The sequence below is a fragment of the Callospermophilus lateralis genome, chromosome 2 (genome assembly GCF_048772815.1).
Source record: "Callospermophilus lateralis isolate mCalLat2 chromosome 2, mCalLat2.hap1, whole genome shotgun sequence".
Classification (NCBI taxonomy): Eukaryota; Metazoa; Chordata; class Mammalia; order Rodentia; family Sciuridae; genus Callospermophilus; species Callospermophilus lateralis.
The window spans coordinates 158,767,138-158,785,512 of NC_135306.1; the positions used below are offsets into that span (position 1 = coordinate 158,767,138).

Below are 18,375 nucleotides of genomic sequence, written 5' to 3' on the forward strand. Positions count from 1 at the left end.
AGCTGGAATTATAGGCATGCGCCACCATGTCTGGTAAAAAATATATTTTTAATGAAAGAAATAGATTAAAAGACTGCATAAGATGACAGCCATGAAAAGGAATGCAGTTCAGAGAACCACCCTGCAAATAATAGAAGTCTTTGAACAAATGGTCTCAAATCTATAATTAAAAGTTTAATAGAAGCAAACTCTAGAAGGATGGAAGAGTTTGGTCTCAATATAAAAGATTTAAAGAATCCTGAACAAAATCAACAACAGGGACTACCGCTGACATTCTCATATATACTAAGTACAAGAAAAAAGCCTGCATGTAAAGAGGTCCTAAATCCAAACTTCTTCCAGTTTGGCAGAGGATACTATTAAAGCCCAGATATGCACATAAAAGTCTCAGAGAAAGTATTTTTACTTCAAATTATTTAACAAAGAGTACAGACTCCTCAGGCAAATGAAAAAGAACTGTCTCTTAGAGCTTTGATCTTTAGAAATTTGACTTTCCCATCTCATACCTCTCTCCAAAATATATGTGAAATAACAACTTTAAAGGAGACTTAAATGTTTGTTTTAAAAATAAGTCCAAATAATCAAAATCAACAAATTCTCATTAAAAAGATAAACAAAATGTTAAGCAGGAAAGAGTAGTCATCAAAAATAGATTTTAAAATACAAAAAAAAAAAAAAGAAGCAACAGAGAAGGCAGAAGCTGTCAGCACATGAAAATAAATTAACAAGTTATTTAAACATTTAATTAACATTTATAGAAGAGACATATCATTTAATTAACATTTATAGAAGAGACATATCAACCAAATGCAGAGTGTGGGTATTATATGAATCCTAATTCAAATATGCAATTTAAATAAAAGTCACAGCTAAGACACATCATGATGGTTGAATAGAGGATATTAAGTCAGGAGCATGCTCACCCTGGTGGAAGTGCACACAGGTGAAAGATTTTCTGAAGGGCAGTTAGCATAAGCACATCAAGAACTCTAAAGATGTCTTTCTCTTTCATCTATCCCATTTTACTTTTAGAAATTTATCTCCCCAAAATAATTGAGGAATTACATTAAAATAAAGGAATAAGGATGTTCATCATAGTGTTTCTAGACAAGAGCTCATATACAGTGAGCTATCCCCTGCCATTACAGTTTCTATAAGCAGTTTAAATAAGGAGCAGGGGGAACCCTATGTATAAAATAACAAGAGATTGAAGGAGATAAATATTTAGCATTTTGTGAATGTATATTTGTTTTACAGTGTTGGTATATATTTTGACATATATGTAAACCATGATTATCTCTACATACTGGGATTGTGGTGATTTTTTTTTTGGGGGGGGGTCTTAATTTTCTAATTTTTCCAGAAAGTACATGAACTACTTATATAAAATTCAACTAACCAATTAGGGGGATATACTCCATCATTCATGGGCTCATGAAAGCAATGAGTAAAGGAGAAAAGATGTGTAAACAAGCAACTAACTATAATGATCTTGCCTCCAGAATGCAGAGGATGGCTTACTTTTGCCTGGAGATGAGTTTTAAGGAAGAATTTACCAAGGAATGAAGTCAGAAAGGGCAAGAGAAGTCAGGCATGGTGGCACACGCCTGTAATCCCAGTGACTTAGGAGGCTGAGGGAAGGAGGATCACAAGTTCCAGGCCAGCCTCAGCAACTTAGTGAGACACTGACTCAAAATTTAAAAAAAAAAAAAAAATTTAAAGAGCTGGGAATGTAGCTCAGTAGTAAAGCACCCCCAGGGTTCAATCCCCAATACCAAAAAAAGAAAGAAGGAAGGAATAAAGGAAGAAAGACAGGCAGGCAAGGGCTGGGTTTGTGACTCGGTGGTAGAGCGCTCACATAGTATATGCAAGGCCCTGGGTTTGATCCTCAGCACCACATAAAAACAAATAAATAAAATGAATGTATTGTGTCCAACTACAACTAAAAAAAAAAAAAAGGCAGACAAGAGAATATGAAATGGAAAAAATGGAGGGAAAAAGAGCCTGTTACATTGATAAAGTACACACAATTTTGGAATTTTGGCCTGGTGGGAAATGCAGGGCAGGCATGAAGGACATGATGTAAAAGCCAGGCAAAAGACCTCTAAATGTCACATCAAAGGATAAAGTTATACCATAAAAGAATCAATACAGAGATTTTGTGATTCATATATATGAAGATCAAGAAAAGGTAAAACAGATGGTTAACAGAAGAGTTGTGATGAGTAAGAATCAGCATTCTACTATTCTACTATCTGGGAGTAGGCACCCCCTTCTGGGGTGCTAGAAATGTTCTGAGTGAGTTACAGGAAAGTACAAAAATGTTGAAATCCATTAGGCTACAAACTTATGCTCTTGCACACTTTTTGCTAAAAAAATAGGTTTGACTGAATCTAACTGCACCTCAGACTGAGTCAATACACTCATGCATGAAGTACTGGGTTCTATCCTCAGCACCACATAGATGCAAAATAAAGTTATTGTGTCTACCTAAAACTAAAAGAATAAACATTTAAAAAATAAAAAATAAAAAAATAACCACTCGTGACAGTATTACTATCAAGATGTATCTTAGAAAGCTCACTTTTAGAACGGCCTGGGAAACAAGAACATCCAGAGGCAGGCATTCTGAGACATTAAAGCTGCCTTCCAGCAAAAAAAATGGCCAAGGCTTTAGTTGGACTGGAGGCAGCAAGACAATAAGAAGGAACTGAATTCATGACTTGTTTGGGAAGTAGAAGTGGTAAGACTTTGAATACTGATTGCCAAGACACCAAGAAAAATCAGTGATGACTCTGATATCATTAACAGAGTCAGTGAAAACAGGAGAAAGAAAAGCCACTTTACAGAGATAAAACCCTGGGAAGTCTAAGGTACTTGTGGGTCATCCCGTTGTCTAATCACACTAGCTATATGAAGGTCATCTTTTAAGCATTTTATATAGATCAATTCATTTAGCTTCACAACTTTATGAGGCAGGTACTATTGTTATCTCATTTTACAGATGAGGAAACTGAGTCACAGGGAGATTAAGAAACTTTCTAGGATAACATACAATAAGTGGTTAATAAAAGGATTTTTCCAGATGTCTCAAGAGTCCATATTTATTCTTAAGGTGACACTGAGATATAGGTGGTAATATCTCTGCTATAAAGGAAATAGCCGAAGCCCTGGGTATGACTGAGATCCCATAGGAAAAGAGTAGATAAAAGTAAAGATGAAAACATGGGCAGGGGTTGTGGCTCAGTGGTAGAGCGCTCACTTAGCACATGTGAGGCCCCTGGGTTCGATCCTCAGCACCATAGAAAAATAAATAAATAAAGATATTGTGTCCAACTAAAAAATGAATAAATTAATAAAAAGTTTTAAAAAAAAATGAAAACATGCTTCTCCAAGTTGTTGCAAGGGTTAATGAGATGATATTTATAAAACCCTAAACACTTGCCAGGCATAGTGGCGCATGTGGGAAGCCATCCTCGCACATGATTTGAGTTACTTCCCTGGCTGGGCAAGAGGCGCTGAGACACATCCTTGTGTCCAGAGCTTTCCCCACCCTTCTCAGTTTCAAGGGCTTGTCCCTGTGGAGGCGAGTCTGGCCACTACCCCAAAGACCCAATCATCGCACCTGACCTTGGGACACTGCCCCCCTCAATCTTCATTAGATGGGATTTTCCCCAGAATTTTTTGTTCCCCAATAAAAGTCCACTCCCTGGTGTGTTCTCTCTCTCGCTAGCCTCTTCAGTAAACCTGGCTACTCTAATAGGTAGCTGGAGGCTGGAGCTAGGAGAAGCCGTCCTGGAGCTGGTTTAAAGGTAATTAGAGCCTGTCTCTTTAATTCAAAACTCCCTAAGGATTTCTCACGTACTGAACCTTCATTTATGAAGCCTGTGCTGGCCGTGGGCTAAAGGCGCACATCTATAATCCCAGAGATTTGGGAGACTGAGGCAGAAGGACTGCAAGTTCAAGGTCAGCCTCGGCAACTTAGTGAGCTTCTATCTCAAAATGAAAAATAAAAATGACTGGGGATATATAGCTCAGTGGTAGAGCACCCTGGGTTCAATCCCCATTTCCCACCTCCCACCCCCCAAAAACCTTCAACACTCAATTTAAAGTATCCAGTAAGGATAATTCTTCAACAAGATATTATGGTACAAAAAGGTCTAGGTTAGGTAGATTAAAAGAAGCCTACCGACATAACCAGATATAGTACATGATCACAGGTATAATACTGGTACAGAAAAAACAATAAGGGTCAATGGTCCTATGGTCTCAGTGACATGTCCCTCCAAATTCAAGTGTTCAAACCTATCCTCAAAGGTGAAGGTATTAAGGAGTGGGAACTTGCTGGGAGAGGTGGCACCTGTCTATAATCCCAGCAGCTCAAGAAGCTGAGACAGGAGGATTTCGAGTTCAAAGCCAGCATTAACAAAAGCGAGGTGCTAAAACAACTGATTGCCAAGACACTAGGTGCTAAAACAACTGATTGCCATGACAGGGTCTCACTGAGACCCTGTCTCTAAATAAAAATACAAAATAGTGCTGGGGATGTGGTTCAGTAGTCCAGTGTCCCTGAGTAGTTTAATCCCCATACCCCTCCCCCAACAAAAACATGGGAATCTTGGGAGGTGATGAGAGGAGTACCCTTATAAGAGGCAGGAGGGAACCTGTTTGTTCCTTCTGACATGTGAAGACACAGAGAGATGCCATCTACAAAGAGGCCCTTGCAAGACACTAAATCTGCTGGCACCTTCATCTTGAACTTCCCAGCCTCCAGAAGTTTGCACAATAAATTTCTGTTGTTTATAAATTACTACCCAGTTTAAGTTATTTTGTTATAGCAACCCAAACAGAATAAGAGATGAGTAAACCTAAATATAGTCTGAATATTAATTAAAATTAAAATGTATTGAATTAGAGAACAGAAGTAATTAAAAACAAGATTGAATGTCTATATAGTATTAATTTTACTTTGAATACAAATATGTACATCTGTATGCCTAGAGAAAGACCTAAAAAAAGAGTGCACCAAGACATTAATAATGATAACTAGGCATTGGGAAAGTGAAACTTTTTACTTATTTTTAGGATGCATTACAATGCACATGTAATTTTTTTTAATATTTATTTTTCAGTTTTCAGTGGACCCAACATCTTCTTTTATTTTTATGTGGTGCTGAGGATCGAACCCAGCGCCCCGTGCATGCCAGCCGAGCGCATTACTGCTTGAGCCACATCCTCAGCTCCCACATGTAATTTTTAAAGAACCAATTTAAAGTTGAAGTTGAAGGTAAAGATAATTTTCTGTTTTGTGGTTGTCTCTGAAAGGAGCACACAGACCCAAAGTAGAAGAAGCAACCTCAGACACACTATACGAGCTGGCTCCAGACGCCATGCAAGGGAGGGGAAACAATGTCACTCCAGTTGGCAATCCAGAAGTTCAAAGAAACACTCCTCTTCTATATTCATTTTTCCTCTCTTTGTTCTCATCAACTATCCCTCCAAATGATGGGAACATTTGGCATAACTGCCTCCCTCTTGTTTGTATCATTCAATCTAAGAAAATGAGATACATTCTTCTACCAGCACCTCCAAAGGGAGCCAATCAAGCAGACAGAAGTGAAGAAGAGCCCAAGAAATACTAAGCAATGCAATGTCTGCATCCATGCTCCAGGCAAAAGCAACTTTCATAAGGAAGGGTCACACAGAGAAGGCTTTTCTTCAAATTATACAGGCAGCAGTGATTCTTCTGGAAAGATTTCTAACTTCAAGATTTCATCAGAATTCTAGGCACGGTGGTGCATGCCTGTAATCCCAGCAGCTCAGAAGGCTGAGGCAGGATAATCACAGTTCAAAGCTAGCCTCAGCAAAAGTGAGGCACTAAGTAACTCAGTGAGACCCTGTCTCTAAATAAAATATAAAATAGGGCTGGGGTTGTGGATCTGTGGTTGAATGCCCCTGAGTTCAATCCCTGATACCAAAAAAAAATTTCATCAGGAAAGTACTACCCTAATGGAGCTTCCCAAACATAATGCAAAGGAGCTAATTTTCATGGGGATCACACTCAGGACCTCAGCTATATCCTCAGCCATTACAGCTCTTAAATTTAAAGATGCAGATTCAGGAGCAGGAATAAGCAGGGAAGAAGAAGGTCCAGTGTACACAGAAAAAGGTAAGGGATTCCATTACTACTGACTGTACTCTCCTCTTGGCCAGAAGTCCTAGAAAACTGGAAATCTGACAGATCTACTAGGTAAATTCTAGTCAATCAGTTAAGCACCCTCATCAAATCTCATTCATCTTAAAAAACACCTCAGCATCCAGCATACTACCTATTAGTCAGTAAACATTCAATAAGAGAATGCAAACATAAACAAGCAGTCTGAAGTAACTATAAGCCTATGGACCAAGCTATATATCCTTTGGGACTAAAAAAAACTTACCATGAAATAGAATTAAACGTTAGTGTTCTATTAGTAACATTTCACAGAATATATCAAGAGTGATGGTCTAGTACTCAGCACAGTATCTGGTGGTTAGTAGGTGTTGTTCAATAAATATTTGATTGTTCCAGGATATTTTCTGCAACCCAAACTTTCAGATCCATTATGTTATTTAAAGGTCTGGGTTCTCAATTTCATGTTGACTTTCAAAGTTTTCCCTTAAGAGATGGAAAAGGATTTCTGAGGATGGGGAAAAACAGCTTTTACCCTGTGCCATTCACTGGTCTGGTAAGGACAATATTCATCTATTCTCATCAGCTCTGGTTAAAACTTCTGCAGCCTAGACTTTAGCACATCTGTCCAAAGCATTTGTGGGCCCAGGAGGCAGGTTATACTAAAAACCAGTTGAGGCTAGGGTCCACTGATGCCTGACTCCCCAACCACAATACAGCTCCTCCAACAAGAGAGGTTCAGGCCCCTTTGGAAGCTGCTCACATTCACCTTCCACTGCTCTTCTCCCCGTCCATCACTATTTCCACACCAGTATAATGATACCTTCTATCCCCTGTCCTAACATGGATCATTTTAGTATCATTTGGGATCATTTTAGTGTCATTTGGATACTAAAATATCATTTATAGGCATACACAGAATTAAGGCAAAATACTGGACTTCCTGCTTCTTATCTTCAAACTCTTTAGAAGCTGAATTGGTACATCTTACCTGAGAATTATATGCTATCTTCTCCAAAACCACCACAGATTTTCAAACAAAAACAAAACAAACTGAAATGCTACTACATTTCAGTAGTAATATTTGGATTATTACAAGGGTCTCCTAACTGCTGTTAGTCTGCAGCTTCTTCCCCAGTTCCAATCCACTTTGTGCACCACTAATTGTATGTCACCTTCACTGGAAAGAAAAAAACATTTAAAGCGTTTTCATTAGACATCCTCTCTTTCCAAATTTAAAGTCTTCAAGATGACATTTGGGATCCTCTAGGATTGAATTCACCTCAGACAGCCTACTCTGTCTCCCAGCGATCTTTCATAAACCTGAGGATTCAATTAGGATGATCTAAAATTTCCATCCCACAAAAGCCAGTATCTTTTCTGCCTCTGGGCCTTTGCTCATGCTGCTCCCAGTAGACCCCACCCCACTCACAAAGTGTCCCCTTCAACTCTGAAGGCAGCACTACATGGAGAAAAGGGAACTGAAACACCTGGATTCCAGATATGGCTATGGTGCAAACTAGCTGTGTGCCTTTGGACAAGTCGTTTGCCTCTCTTAGCTCAGTTTCCCCTTCCATAAATAGAAAGGTTGAAAAGTCTTTTTAAAATATATATTCCTGATTCTTACATGCCCAACAAAATCCAATGTTCCCTTCAAAGTGTACAAGTCTTCCAAGGATTTTCTCTGAGCACTCCAGCCCACACTATTCTCTGTCCTAAGGACTCAATGTATGGTACTGAGACACAGTGTCTTCATTCAACCAAGATATTCCGAGCGTTTTCTTGGCTAGATATCATGGAAAAGCCTTGGAAATAAATACAAAGCCAATTAAGACTCAGACTTGTATCTATCAACTACATATTCCTTTCTTCACTACTTTGTTATCCAAGTGAATTCATGTTAAAGTGTAAATGTGCCCTTTATTTATGTAACAACTGTTTATAGAGAAAATCTTCCATGTACTATTGTACAAAGTAAAGATGTCAGTGAACAAATGAACCAAGTACCCACCTCATGGAATTTATTTGAGAAAGCAAACAGGAAAAAACACAAATATGTAATATAATTTTCAAAACAAAAACAAAGCAGGATCAAAGAATGACTCAGGGCAATTTTACATAGGATGGTCAGAGCAAGCTTCCCTGAGGTTGTGCATTTGAGCCCACATGTGAATGAACTAGGGGTACAAACTAGCAGCATTCAGGAAAAAAAAAGAGCATTCCAGGTGAGGGACAAAGGACCTGAGATAGGAGAACAGAAGGAGGGTGGAAAATATGTGGAGGGCTGGAGCTTAGTTTACAAAGGACTTAATAGAAATCTGGATTTGAAGTGTGATGATCCCAGATGAGGCTTAAATAATGTTCCGGAATGTAAAGGGACAGGAGAAGTGGAAGAGCTAGGACCAGTGAGAAGGCTATACAGAATCAGTCAGGGCTCTACATTCAGGATACCACAGCATAGCCTCACATCTGCCTCTCCAGAGCATGAATAGGTGATCTCTCAGTAGGCGCAGTGGCACACACCTGTAATCCCAGAGACTTGGGAAGCTGCGGCAGGAGGATCTCAGCCTCAGCAACTTAGCAAGATCCTAAGCAACTTAGTGAGACTCTGTATCAAAATTAAAAAAAAAAAAAAAAAAATGGGCTGGGGATACGGTTCAGTGATTGAGCACCTCTGGGTTCAACCCCCAGTACCAAAAAAGAAGAAAAAGAAAATTCACTACTTCTCTGTGCCCAGTTTCTACACCTTTAAGTGAGAATGACAAAAGTGCCTACATTATGATGCTGTCTGGAAGGTTAAATTAGTGCATGTAAAACCTTTACCAATGGAGAGTAAGTAGACCATGAATTTAACATTTTAAAGCCATGCAACGACCTACAAAAAGGAGGCTGAAGACTGAGCCCTGGGCACTCTAATACATTCAAACACCTCCACTGTGCGCAAGACTGGCCATCAGCCTAACCCTTGTCATCAGCCTAACCCTTGTCTGGGTCCCTACTCCCTTCTTTGTAACTCACCATTTTAGAGCTTGGTAATAATACTTTATATGGTTCCTTAGAAACAAATCCATGTTCTGAGATTCAGGTAGATTCAGTGGTAGATACTTGTATATCTACCACTATGCCTGGCATAGAGTTAAGAAAGACACATACTCGGGTATTTGCAAACATTCATTAATGGATAATGTCAAATAAATTTCAAATAAATCAAGATAATACACAACTTTTTAAGAAAAAAAATCATCCTCCTCTTCATGAAATGATGGCATTGTATCTCAGAACCATCCTACCATCTAATATCAGTCCCATCTTAGCAGAGACAATCACAGTAACCAAATCAGTTACACCATGTGCCATGCCACTTTTCCACTGACTTCCCAATCCTCGTGCTCTCTATATAAACTCTTCTGTCTCTTTGTTTCCTGACAATTTGTCTAGGTGTAAAAACCTCCCAACCTGAAAACACATCACACGTGCTCCCAGCCCAGGTCCTCATGGCCCTACAATAATCTTAAGGCGAAAGCCAAAAATATTCCCCAAAAAAAACACAACACCAAAACTTAGGAGGAAAAGAGGAAAAGAAAATGGGAATAACTCAAATACACATCCAGAGAATCATCCAGCAGGGCTCTTCCCCACCAATGTACAGGAGTCATGGTACCTTAAGCCAGCTACCAAGAGTATTTATAAAGCAACCTTAAGTGATAAGAATTTCCCACAGAACAAAGGTCTAAGTAAGGAGGAAAAAGGTTTTCACTTTTTCAATTTTTTATCAATTTCCACAGAACTGACTGCCCTTCCATTTTTCTTCCCTGTCTCACCCTCCCACCCACACCCCCAGCCCTGGTGATAAACCACAGAAAATAATGCTGACCCACTAGGACAGAAAAGGGAACTGAAACACCTGGATTCCAGGTATGGCTATGGTGCAAACTAGTTGTGTGCCTTTAGACAAGTCTTTTGCCTCTCTGAGCTCAGTTTCCCCTTCCATAAACAGAAAGGTTGAAAAGTCTTTTAAAAATATATATTCCTGATTCTTACATGCCCAACAAAATCCAATGTTTCCTTCAAAGTTCTTTCTAGCTCAGTGCTTTCTCCATAGAGGCACAAGGAAGAATCAGTATATGCAGTTCTTTTTTATTATTATTATTTTCAGTTATAGATAAGTGTTTATTTTTATGTGGTGCTGAGGATCGAACCCAGTGCCTCACATGTGTTAGGTCTACCACTGAGCCACAACCCCAGCACCGCCCCGTCCCCCGCCCCACCACAGGACCAGTTCATGATGAGACTTCAACCAAGTCAGAGCCTCATATCCTGAGATCCACCCCTAACCCTCCAGGGACTGGTAACAGTGACAACTACATGGGAACTACATAGGCGATTTAAATGTAAACAGAGCTGAGAATGTAATACTACTCCCAAATTGAATTTCTTGCACAAATCTAAACCTGGAATAGATAAAGATGTTATTTTTATCAACTAATTCTCTTTTTAACTAATTTTGATCCTGAGCTAATTATGCAAGTTTTAAAAATGGTTCACCTGAAACAAGATATAAGGTGGCCTCTGCCCATCTCCCATGACTCTTGCAGCAATTCCTATACAAACACTGTGGTCCTAAAATACTACTCAAAACACCGATGTAGGTCTGGGGTTGTGGCTCAGTGGTAGAGCACTTGCCTAGCATGTGTGATGCACTGGGTTCGATTCTCAGCACCACATAAAAATAAATAAATAAATAAAGGTCCCTCAACAACTAATAAAATATTTTTTAAAAACCACACAGATGTAGGGGGAAAACTGCAAAACAGAACACTTACAACTGATCTTCACACTGAGGATTTAAATGAATGTTTTGATCTTAAGTCCTGCTTTTCCATGCTTTTTCCATGCTAACCCTAACCCTCTGGTGTCCACTAAGAAGCAAGAAACTTTGATTTTCCTCCCATATAAGTACACAATTTTTTGTTGGTTTGTTTTGCATATTAGGAATTAAACCCAGCACCTCACACATGCTAGGCAAGTATTTTACCACTGAGCTACACCTCTAGCCCCCCCATCCCCCCTCCTTTTTTGGAGGGACTGGAGCCAGGGGGTCACTGAGCTACATCCCCAATCCTTTTTGTTTTTCTTTTGAAATTGGGTCTTGCTGAATTGCTGAGGCTGTCCTCAAACTTGCTATTCTCCTTCTGAGCCTCCTATACCTATACCTAGGATGTATAGTGTTTGCCATCCAAGTAAACAATTTTTGAAAGAACTTCCATTCCCCTTAGACTTGGTCCCAGTATATAGAAGCCTTTGGATTTAAGCCTGAGAATCCATTCCAGACTCAACAGAAAAGAACAGACTCAGGAAAAGCTTTTCCAGGTACTCTTTCCTACCAACCACTGAGGAGCACCCCCTAATGCAAGGGGATATCATGCTAACTAGAGTTCCCAGAAACATTAAATATACTCTAATGTGACTAATAGAAAAATAACGGACTAGGCCATGTTTACTCACTAGAAAATACATCTATTTAAGTTGAACCCCTTTATCACAGCACCAGGGCAGACACCAAAGTGATGTAAAACAGCCCCTTGCCAATAGCCGCATTTGAATTGGGAGTTACCCAACCCCCATATTAAAAAGTAATTTCCCACCTCATTTCTTAACTTCACCTACTCACTGATTTATCAAACCCCTAATATTATGTTCACTGAGGAAAAGTAATAAGAGGATAAACAGATGCTCATAAGCACTAGCTCAGTGCTTTCTCCATAGAGCCATAAGGAAGAAACAGTATAGTGCTTCCCAGCAGGTCAGTCTTCTCTGACAAAACCTCTCAGGACACCAACCCTCATTAGAAACTGTCTCTGTGCAGCTCTAATTAGCCTCTCCCAAAAGGAAAAATAGGGAGAAGGGGGGAAATTCACAAATATCTATACTCAAACTTGCCCTAGCTAAATTAATATCCAAGACCCTAATTTCACATCAGAAAAAGTCAAAAAGCTAGCAGGCACGATGGCACATGCCTGTAATTCCAGCAACTTGGGAAGCTGAGACAGGAGGATCACAAGTTCAAGACCAGCCTCAACAAATTAGTGAGGCCCTAAGCAACTCAGGGAGACCTTATCTCAAAATTTTAAAAAATTAAAAATTGAAAAAAAAAAAAAAAGGGCTGGGGTCAGATGCAGTGGCACATGCCTATAATCCCAGTGGCTCCAGAGGCTGACACAGGAGGAGCACAAGTTCAAAGCCAGCCTCAGCAAAAGCAAGGCACTAAGCAACTCAGTGAAACCCTGTCTCCAAATAAAATACAAAATAGGGCTGGGGATGTGGGTCAGTGGTCGAGTGCCTCTGAGTTCAATCCTCAGTAATCCCCCCAAAAAAGCTGGTGGTAAAGCACCAGTATCGCACCCCCTGCCCCACAAAAAAAGACAAAAAGTCACCAAAATTGACCCTTGCCCACTCAAAGTAATTTCCAGAACACTAACAAACAGGGATATACCTCCAGCATATTCTAATCACTATGGTCCTTTATCACAAGAGGCCCAGAAAAGCAGGTTTACCTCTTATGCCATTAACAAAGGGTTAAGCAGATTGTTTCTATCATATTTGAGTGGGGGTCCTAAATTCCAGTTTAAACAAATGATTCCCACACTTCTAGAAAGGCCTTAATTGGGATAGTCTGTTACTTTCAGTGCAATCCTGCAAAGGCTGGATGCTTGTTAAGCCCTTAAAGGACTTGGGTAGAATTCTTTTGAGGATAATTTTTTTAAAAGATCATCTCCAGAGTTTATATATGTCCCACGATTACTTATGCTGGTGGTGGGAGGAGAACATTTTATTCCAAAAGGTCCTTCCAAACTGAAAGCTCTAATTGCCAACATATCTGATATTGACTTCCTGTATAAAACAAAACACAAAGCAACAAGTATACGATGTAATCATAGGTCTAAAAAGCAAGGCTTACAAAGAAAAACAGAGAAGGCTCAGCTTGTTTAGCCCAGAAGGGATGGGTCCAGATGAGACAATCTGTACATTTCCTAGCTGCCACTGGGGTCCAGGAAAGACATTTCACTGTGAACATCTATGCACAAGAAGAGGAATAAGAAAGCAGTAAAGGTGGGCTGGGGCTGTAGCTTAGTGGCCTACCATGCATGAGGCACTGGATTATATCCTCAGCACCACATAAAAATAAAAAACAAATAAAATAAAGGCATTCTGTCCATCTACAACTATAATTTTTTTAAGCAGTAAAGGTAAGAAACAATAAAAGAAAACAGGCCACCTACAAGGAGATGAACTGTGATCATATATCTAGAAACCTTAGATAGCATTGCCTAGGGAGGTTGTGAAATTGCTTGAAAGAGCTCAAATCTCTTGAGAAAGATTTAAGGATAAATGGATATGAAGTAGGTTAAAATACTAAAAAGTTCTACACTAGGAGATTATATCTAAGTAACAAAGGGATATTCCAGTCTTATTTTCTAAGATTTTAATTGTTTTAAAAAACCTAAATGACTTCTGTAATAAATTATAAAAATGACAAAGGCTTACCACATAAAAACATTAACTGTATAAGCAATGCATCAAAAATGCAACCAAATAGGGCTGCAGTTGTGGCTCAGTGGTAGAATGCTTGTGTAGCACGTATGAGGCACTGGGTTCAACCCTCAGCACTACATAAAAATAAATAAAGGTATTGTGTTCATCTAGAACTAAAAATATTTTTTTAAATGCAACCGAACATTTCTGACATTTAAAAAACAGCATTGACAAAGATTCTTTCTGTGACACACCCCCCACCCCTCCAATCTCAAAATGAAGCTTGAGAGCATTCTCACATGAACTTTGACCAAAAGCTCATCAACCAAGTGCTGCCACTCTCTGGAGGAAACCCTAGACAGTTTTCCTTTCTGATCTACAATCAGCAAACAGAGGCTACAGATAAAACAAAATGACTTTTAGAGGATATGAGATACAAAATGGCAGAAGAAACCCAGAGGTTAATTCTGGCATGAATTCCAATGTCCAGTCCTAAGGGATTACCATGGTCTAGAAGTATAAAAGAAATACTCAGGTAGGAGATCCCTCAGACATTAAATTCCAGAACCCTCTAAATAAATGGCTTTTGAACTTCAAAATCCCTACACTAAGAGAGGTCAGGTACTTCACAGGTCCAGGACCGAAACTGAATCATGTCCTTAAGAGTTGCTGGTGATCATTTCAAAACCCCATTCAACAGGCAGTCCTCCAGGGGTAGGGACTCCTGATAGTAAAAACAGTTCTCCTGAAGGAGAACTAAAATCACACCTTGGTTTTGTATTTTTGAAAAAAAAAAAAAAAAAAGAACTTTGACATTAGTTAAAATAAACTTTTCTGGTTGACAAATTTTAGTTTTCTGTCAGCTACACTTTTCTGTGCAACCTCCTGTTACCTGACATTCCTCTTCAGAGCACAAACAAGAGGAAAAGGACTAGAGGTTGCACAAGGAACAGCAAGAAATCCAGATTGTATTCAAAGTGGCAGACAATTCTAATAAAATGGTTCCACCCATAGCTGCCCTTCCTGTGCCCATTATCTGCAGAGAATCAAAGGTCTGAGCTATAAATTTGGGTATTCAACAGTTCTGTAAACTCCCCAACCACATATATAAAGGACAAAAGTCACTGGTAAGAAATGTGGAGAGGCAGAGAGAGCTTTGCACATCTCTAAATCCTGGCAATTATATTCCTTCTAAATTCCCACACAGTAATTCTCCAAACGCCTCCTACTGTTCCCCCATTTAAAAAAAAAAAAAAAAAGTGGGCTGGGGATATGGCTCAAGCAGTAACGCCGTCTCCTGGCATGCGTGGGGCGCTGGGTTCGATCTTCAGCACCACATAAAATAAAATAAAGATGTTGTATCCACCGAAAAACTGAAAAATAAACATTAAAAATTTCTTTCTCTCTCTGTCATCTCTCTCTCTTAAAAAAAAAAGTAAAATAAATGCACATTTTCTCTTAATTGGCCTCAGTAAAAAAGAAAAAGCAATCTCAAATCATTTTTATTTTGCCAAGTTTTAAAATTCAGCATTTTTAAGAAACAAGAGAATGTTATATGTGTGTTGGTGGGAATGCATCTCAAATAAAATATTTAGGCAAAAAAAAAAAGGCTCTTAAACAAATTATAGCATTGATCTACCTCACAGGGTAGTTGTTAAAATAATAATAATAATAATAATAAATAAATAACTTTTACCAAAGCATTGTGAAACATGTGGAGAGCATAAAGGGCAAGCCACCAGTCATGTTGTTCCACATACACATTCCTTTTCAATGTTTGCCGACTAAGATGCAGCGCTGTGGTCACTGCAACTAGTTCTTACCCAGTGAACCACACTACTTACTGCAGGGTACTGTAAATGAGGCAGAAACTGAAACACTCAAACATCTTGGCTATACTCCCTTTTATAACTTCCCAATTAAGAACTAGGACTTGCATGTGATTGTGAAGTGCATATCACATTCCTGTACACAGATGTCACATTAATCTTCTAAAAACACTGCTTTTGCTCATCACTCATTTTCTCAAAAATCTTTAAAATTAACTGATGTCCATGGGATAGAGTTCCAACCCCTGAGCCAGAATTCAAGCTGACCACAGTAGGCTTCAGCTGGACCTCCCACTGCTCACTAGAAAGGCAGCTATAGAAGCACAAGCATCAGGCAACCAGGCACAGGAATTCCAGCTCTGCCACTTACTACAGGTCATCTTAAGAAGGCTACTTATCTTTCTGATATTCTTTCTTTAAAACAAAAACTCCCTCATCTTTAAAACATGAGGAACAATACCTGCCTCACTGCAGTAAAGAATGAAAGAGAATGGCATATGACACAGAATCAATACCCTGTTATTTATCCCTAGTTCTCATCCAAACAGCCAACTCTCTGCTCTGTTGAAACTCTCCCCAGCAACTCTTCACCAGTTTCACCACCACACTTCCAAGCCCAGTTGAAAACTCCTTTCTTCTTTGAAGCCACCCTGCCTCATCATCATTTTCTCCTTGAATTTCTATCATTCTAATATTCTAAGCCAGTCAACCAGAAATTCTCTTATATGTCAGTCTTCTTTCCCTAACAGTTCCACAAACTCAAAAGCAAGGATTTTACTAATTTTTAAGTCCATCACAATCTAAGTGTTGGGGAAAAAAATATTTTGAAGATAAAAACTGCCTTGGAGTTGTCTACCAAAAATGGGTGCCCTTCTGGTCCAATTAAGGGACAACACTTCCCATACACATCTGAATTTCTTTCAATATCTTGGGGGAGTTTTTCCAAAGATAATATTTACTGGGTAAATAAAAAGGAAAGCTAAACTTGTGTGAGTAACCTGGTAAGTCTCTGCCAGCCCAGCAGAATCCAGGAAGCCTTTGCTGTACTTCATGTGTCCAATAGGCTCTTGAAGTCTTGCTTGGTTTTTCCTTAATTCAGCATGGGAGACAGACTATGGTAATTCAGTCTCTATCTCTGATTAGCTTTCTAGAACCTAGACTATTTCTGATCCTTTATAAACCCCTATTTTAGGGCAGGAAGATTGATGGATTACCTTCACTTATAAAATACAAAACAAAGCAATAATGCAATTTGTTGGATTTTATCATTGTGGCCCTATCCTAAAATGGTCTGTTGAAGTGTGTGCACATAACAGGTAGCTCAAAACTGTCTTGGAGATGGGATGATGACCTCTTCATTACTAAGACCCTGCTGTCCAACAGCAGAAATACCCCAATGGGGGGGGGGGTGTTCAAGAGTCAAGGTGAGTAAGCATCACAGGCTTACTCATTGAAGAAGTTATTTTATTCATACTTAAGTAATTATAAACCACATTCATACAAAAATCTCAGGAAAATGTAATAATTCCTCTTCAGAAACACTTGAAAACATCCAGTCTCTTGAACTCTATTCAGTTACTATATTATTGGTCAAGGCAGCATAAACACTGGCTAAAATGTGTTCCTTCAGTCCTGGGTCACTGTTTTAAAAAACAATTTTATTACTTTGTGCACATTAGAACAAGGGCAAAAATGAAAAGTACTCAACCGCAAATAAACACAGTTTAAATGGTTGAAGGGATAGAGTGAAAAGTTAATGTTCCTTTGTTTGAGTTCAGTGCAGAGTCTGTATGTGTGTTCTCTAAGAGTCTGCACACGAGCACAAAACGACTCCAGGTAAGAGCAGCTTGGGTGCGTGGAGGGAATACGATTGAAGGCTGAGCCCACTCCCAGACTGCCCGCCGCTCGTCCTCCGTTCGGCTCCCAGCAGCTTCCCACTGTCCCATATCCTCGCTGCGAGATTCCCCACCCCCCACCGCGCGGCCCCAGCCTGGCGGAAGATGGCTGGCCACGACCACCCGGAGGGCAATCCCCACCACCCCCTGGGAGCCACCCACGGCTGCTCCACTCTGCCCCTTCCACTGCCCCCATGCAAATACTCACGGAGTTGGAACCTACCGGGACAAGGAATCAGGAATAGCGGGAAAAGGGCTAGGAGTGCAGGGGTGGGGCAGGGCGCGGCCGAACCAGAGCCTGTGCCCCCTCGGAGGGCCACCCACCCCCGAGCAAAGGCACCAGGGCCAGAAGGCGACCTCTGGGTGGAGGTCCAGAGGCACTCACCTCTGCACTCCCCAGCCAGGCCGCGCGCTCAGCACAACGCTGGGCTCCTGGAGAACCGCGCGCGGCCGGGAGGAGGAGCCGCTCCCGCAGAGAGGGCGGGCGGCGAGCAAGCATCCGCGCCCTGGGCTGCGTCCCGGCTGCAGCCGGAGAGGGGAGGGGGCGTGGAGATGTGTGCCTCCACCCAAGACAGAGAGGGTGGGCTGCTGGAGCCTGGCGGAGGGGTGTGCTCCTAGGCACTGGGGGGAGCAAGGAACCCGCGCAGAGACTGCGCGAGGGAAGGTGGGAGATAGGGGTGGGGAGGGGGCGGGGGAGGCCGGGATGGGAAGTTGGCCCTCAAACTGAACAGCCCTCACCTCCGCACCGTCCGACCAAGAATTGTCTGGGTCTGGAGCAAAGCACAAGCAGGTCTAAAACTTTATGTCATTTTCTCATACACACGTGACCCCCCTGCAGTCCAGATGGTTTCAATCACTGGAGGAAAAAAGCGGCTCTTCTGGTATGCAAGAAAAGCCGGAGCTGGGAGAGTCTGGGAAAATGCTGCCTGTCTTCGTACAAACTGAT

The 18,375-nt window shown here is 40.5% G+C and overlaps 1 protein-coding gene across 6 annotated transcripts in view; it reads right to left on the bottom strand.

Annotated features, from left to right (window-relative positions):
- The window catches only part of Dennd2b (DENN domain containing 2B), a 150,918-nt gene extending 133,022 nt beyond the window's left edge, over positions 1-17,896 (bottom strand). For 4 of the 6 annotated variants that reach the window (XM_076846846.2, XM_076846845.2, XM_076846843.2 and 1 more), the window contains exon 1: positions 17,815-17,896. The gene's annotated coding sequence lies outside the window, so the exon portion shown is untranslated. The other 2 variants (XM_076846837.2, XM_076846839.2) reach the window with 2 other exon arrangements.
- Between the last annotated feature and the right edge of the window lie 479 nt (positions 17,897-18,375).